Source organism: Pseudopipra pipra, chromosome Z (assembly GCF_036250125.1).
Source record: "Pseudopipra pipra isolate bDixPip1 chromosome Z, bDixPip1.hap1, whole genome shotgun sequence".
Lineage (NCBI taxonomy): Eukaryota > Metazoa > Chordata > Aves > Passeriformes > Pipridae > Pseudopipra > Pseudopipra pipra.
In genome coordinates, this window is record NC_087581.1 from 24,479,011 (window position 1) to 24,485,073 (window position 6,063).

The following is a 6,063-nucleotide window of genomic DNA, read 5'->3' on the forward strand; positions in this document are numbered from 1 at the left end:
GCCGTGCCATGGAATGTGGGTGCTCAATGGGCCACTTTTGGTAAGCAGTTGCAGAATCGCTAATGGCTTACTTTTTTACTCAATAAAAAACACATGAATGAAAACTATTAGCCCTTATTATCCTCCTCCTTCCGAAGGAGGATAAGCTTAAATTATTATTTTTTCCATCACCTTCACTCTGATAATTTGAAAATGGACTCGAGAAAATTTGATAGGGACACATTTCTCAAAAATAACTGAGTGTATAGAAGTCTTGAGGGAAATTGAAAGTCGATTACAGGAGAATTTTCAACTGGTTTCTCCACTAATAGCAGAGAAGAAGTAAACTTCAAACGCTACCTTTTGGGCTGTCTGGCCATCAGCTGTTATCACGTAGGTAAACTCGAACCTCATGTAGTCTCATTTCAATAGTACAGGGAGTAAAGGAGGTATTCCAGAAACACAGAAAGAATCTGAAGGCAGTGCTGTGTAAAGGGTAAAGGGAAAGAAAGTTAATTATTGTATTTATTTTGCAGAGACATAGGACATAAGCCCATACAAAATCAGGTTTACTTCCTTGTTCTATTGAACTTCTTTTAAATGCAAAATAATAGGTATCAGAAGCAAAATAACACTTCATCAGATGATGCTTCAGATGTAAGACACTATATACAGTGTGGAATGTCTGTAGCTTTTAGACTTTACTAGCACAGGTTTTTCTCACATTGTTAGGTGTGAGCAGGAGTTGCATTGTTATTTCATGATATTATACTGCCAAGTGCTAACCTTTCTCAGAGTAGAAAATGCAATTTTAGGGAAAACAAAATGCTTCTGAAAGCTGGTCATATGTCTTTGAGAAAAAAACCCCAACCATAGATATCCTGTTGCACTTTTCCAGCTCAAGGACATAGTTAACCTTGAATATAGCTGATCTAAGGCAAGACATCTCCTGGGGCAACAGTGTTCTTTTTCCTCAGAGGACTGGGAGCTAATGATCCAGTCTCCAAGATCTTTGGAGAAAGGACCCACCTGCAGCCCCTAGTCACTGCTGACTGCCCCTGCTTTCTGGGGAGCGTGGCAGCCTAAACAGATTCAGAAAAAATCTGATTGGCCTGTTACATTTATAATTGAGGAGGGAAGCTTGGAGGTTTAAGCTACTGTTTCTCCAAAAATTTCAAATGCTCTGCCTCTTTCTTGTGAAAGGACTAACTCTGTTATTGCCAAGAATTCTGTGCAAGATTTGAACAATCTGGCATTCTTTTCTGTTAATGTTCCAGAACTTTAAAATGGTTTGACCATTTCCAACACACAGACAAGCTTCCGTACGTGTAAATGGGCTACTTTGCTGGGGCATCAGAGCTGTGTAACACTTAATACTCCTGTCTGTGGAACCTGGCAGCAAAGAGCTGCACAGATCTAGACGTTCTTTACTTTTGCCAGTTTTATGTTGCACTCATCATGAAATACTCAATTGCTTTTACTCATGCTTATAAGATTTATCTTTCAGCTATATCTTGCCTGGGCTGAGTTAGGTGGTCCAGCACATGGATTTGGATTTGAAGAAGGTTTGGATTTGAATTTTGAAGCTAACCTCAAACTGTGCCTAAGGAGTGCCAAATGGAAACTCACACTGAGATTCAGTGATATTTACCGAAGCTACACAAGCACATGTTCTCATTTAGGTCAGGATTAAATACCAATGGTTTTCATAATTTTTAAGGAGATGACTTCAAGAATAGAAATGATGATGTTGGTGCTCAGTTGAGATGTAAGGAAACTCAGGACTTGTCCTCAAATAAGGCCCTTGAAAATGTTGTTGTGAGCCGTAATGTGAAAGTGTGTCCATACAGTGTATTCAACCATCTTCAGTGATTGTTCCAGCCTTTTATATTCACTTTGATAGCAGGATTCACAAAACAGCTCTCAGTCTTCAGTGTTTCTGCTAGAGAAAAAAGAGTCTGTCTTACCCATTTTAAAAAGTGCTGTCCTATCTGGCTCTTCAGCCAGAACATCTGAATCACTCAAGTTCCCTTAGTCTCTTTTTTATAAATCCCACCCTCTCACCAGCTCTGCTCTGTGAAACTCAGGCATGTAAAAGAGTTACAAAATAAGACATAGTAAATAATCTTGCCTAATTTCACTCTTTCTTTCTAGGCAGTCAACACCTGGGACTTTTAGACATTGTATCAATTAAAAAAAAAAAAAAAAGAATTATTCTGTCCTCGGATGCTGATTATGAATGGCAGCACTTACCAATGGGCAACAGAAAAGTCCTCATGTCTCGATCATATGCATTCTTTGTATCCTTAGAAAATGCAGTATCTCCTAATCCTTTAAATAAGAAATGACCTAGTTCCTCTAAATGGGATCATTAAGAACTCAAGTGTTCTAGGTATAAATTCCTGTTACTACTGTGCACCTTAATTTACTATCATAAGTGAATCCCTTTCTGTTGCCAGTTACTATTCAGCAACAGCAATTGACTCTTGAAATTATTCCCACAGGTTTGACTTTGCAAAAGACACTGCAGTTTACACCTTAGTTCCCTAATTAAAGACACAATGCTCAATAAACCTTGAAGAGCTACCAGTTGTAAGTTAATCTCACCAAATCCCTGTCGACATGGGTTTTGTTGCCTGATAAGTGACCGCAAATAAGTCATGCAAGGAGCGCAGAATGAATATTGAAGTCATATGCTACTGAAGCTGAACCAGTAAGAATCGACTAAAGAAACATACCCTGTGTAGACAGGGCCTTAACAATTTGTTGCGGCTCAGTGCGCAACATCTCAGCACACTGTTTCACCTCAGTGAAACACCACAGGTGCTGCAATTACAGGTACCAGCTGGGGCATGAAATAGCAGGTGAGGTTGGTGGAGGAAGGACAAATGGATTTTAGAGAACTTGTCATCCTTCTCCCTTGCTGCTCTCCTCTCTGCAAGCACAACTTGGCCAAAAAACAGCTCTTGTCAACTTAATCAAAGTCCTGGCCGTGACAGTAGTTCAAGAGCAGAAATTTTGTTCTTGTTGTCTTTTTCCCCCCCTGTAGATTCAAGCCCTTAAAAGCAACCAAGATTATAAGCAGATTTATTATTTATTTGACTATAGCAAAGCAAAGCATTTTTATGACAATATGCACTCTGCCTTGTATTTAAATTGTTCTCTTATCAAAGTGTGGCTCTCTGAAAAAAAAAGACGCATAATTTCACAGATGCTCCAACTAATAACACAAATATTGTAAGACTGATAGGAAGAATGACTGTAGGTGAAAAGTAGTATTAAGCAAGCGTCTCAGTTAAGGTTATTGTGCTTCGATGAAGTGTGCTCTTCATTATGTCAAATGGGAAAAAAGTTCTTGTGGAATTATATCAGAACTGTTATTCTACTTTTACTACTTTATTTAAGCAGAAGCTTTCAGTAATGAATTAACATTTAAGCATCAAGGAAAAACAATATAATTCTAAATAATCCATAATTTAAATAATCCACCTCTTTTGTACCAATCCCTTTACCTTCTGCATTAACTTTTTCATGATAAAAGGACAACATAAGAAGGGTTGCGCTGTCTCAAAAGGAGAGTGCATCAAGCTCAGCAGCCCACTCCAATTTTCCAGGAAAGCATAAGAACAATACAAGCATATCCCCCTGCCATGTCCCCAAGACTCTCCCATTCTTCACTTATTTTCTGCACAGGTAATTTCCTTAGCCAGATGCGATTTACTGAGTAACCTTCTGTCTTCTAAAGATTAATCCCATCTTCCTCTGATGAAATGCAAATGTTTTGTAACCACAGTTTCCTTTGGGAAGCAGCTTCATGCATCAACCTCCTTACTGAGCAAAAAACATATTTCATTTGTTTTAAACTTGATTCCTTTAATAGTCTGTGATTTCTGTACTGAAATAATGTTGTCCTTAGGTCCAAGAGAGTCTATGTAATGGGTCTAGCTGAGATTTTCCCCATAAGAGTCCTCACAGCACTGTACTTTGCATTGGTAGCTACAAAGGTGTTGATAACACACCAGTGTTTTGGCTACTCCTGAGCAATGCTGGCACAGCACCAGCACTGTTTCTCCAAAATTCTAATCCCCATCAGCAGGCTGGGAGTAAGCAAGATCCCACAACTAGGACGTCTAACCCAAAGTGACCAAAGGGATAGTCCAGAATATGACATCAGCTCAGATATAAAAGTGAAGAAAAGGAGAAGGAAGGGTGGGGAGCAAGGATGAATGTTGGCCGTTCTGAACAACACTATGCATGCTGAAGTCCGGCTTCCAAGAAAGTGGGCAGACATTGCTTGCTTATCGAAAGCAGAGAATAATATTTTTTCTCTCTTCCCTTGTGCTTTAAAAACTATCTTCTCTCAACCTAGGGGTTGTTTTCCATCTTATTTTCTCTCCCCTGTCCTGCTGAGAAGGGGGAGTGATAAAGTGGATTTGTGGGCACCTGGCTTTCAGACAAAGTCAACCCGCCACAGTCTAGTGAAGTATTTTGAAAAGATCTGCACTGAAATTTCATGGATCTTGTACAAGATCTTGTATCCCTCCTATGCAGACTTTCACATCTGTGGTGTAATGTCTACCTGGTGGCTGCTTACACATGCAGAGCACTGCTATGCTGGTACAAAAGTTTACAACAGGGTAGCAGAAAGTAAGACCAACCCCAAAATTCTACCTGTGACACTTGCTAGCACTCCACCAGTTCCATATACCGATAGGTTTCAGATGTAGGGCATGGCTTATCCATTCGTTTCCCTGTGTCTGGGACTAACCATGAGCAGCACTTCAGTGCGCTGGCATTATCCTCCTCTGACACTGAAAACAGCACACATCCAGCAGGTAGGGGTCTGCCCTTAGGTGGATTAACTTGCTTGGTTAATCTTAAACACTCTCACGAGATGCCAGAGATTACTTTTATTTCAGCACCTGATCACTATGAAGAGAAGTACAGCATTACAATAGGTAAAATACTAAAATGCTTTTATTCTTTAAACCCCAGGAATGAGGATCTGTGATGATATTCAAAGGTAAAATAACAAACAGAAATGAAAATACTACATCTCCAGATGGCAGTGAAGTTCATTTAATTTGAGCACCTGAGGCACAAAATGAAAAAGCAGAGATGGATGTATCAAAAGATGACTGTAATTCTCTCTTTACCTCAGAGAGGCTGTTCATTAAAAAGTCAAACAATACATCCTTAATAGTAAAATAACAAAATAGTCACAAGCATGACATGAGCCAAGTAAGGAATAAATGGAAGAGAATTATGCCAAAAAATCTACTTTGTGTCTAATTTGCAGCAAGATTAATTGAAAGAACAATCACAGGAGCATCACATCAGATCTTTGGCTTTGCTGATAGTGGCCACTAACATTCATGCATCTGCTGTCTTTTTGCTCCTTACAGTTTTCCCTATCCATGCTTGGTAGGTCAAAAGCATGTTTTATCTGTACTGCAGGAGTACAAAGCTGGCTTCTTCCACTGCGCCAGTACACAGACATGTGCAGTCCCACTTCTGTGGAGTCTCAGCTACAAACACCAGAGGAGACAATAGAAACAGGGACATCAAAGACAAACAAGGTCAGTAGGTAGCGTGTGAAAAACACAGGGACTTTTTCCCTGTGTCTGGAGCAGTGAACTGCTTGCAGGAGCACCAAGTACTGCTAACTGATATGAACAGAAACTTACTGTGTGGTACTGGGAAAAGAGCAGGGGAAAAGATCAGAAGAAAAGGGCAACTTTTTATAGGTTGTAACCAACCCTAGGTCTATAGATGCAGGGAAGTCTGGAAAGTCCTGTCTCTTGTGGTGGAGATCCATTACGCAAGTCTGCTTGACCAGCTGATAGAGGGGCAGCTTCCCAGACAGAAAAGAGCAAGGGAAAACATAATTATTCTTCCGGGTCCAGCGTGTATGTAACTTCTCACATATTTGCACAGTGCATCTGAACAAGCATATCAGGATATGGGTAGGGACTAAGGTTGTCCTTATATCCTCATAGGAACCACTGCTCTTGCAGACCTGAAAGACCACTGTTTAGCTGGGCTCCAGGAGCACTGGAGGGATACTGGCAGGACATGTTATCT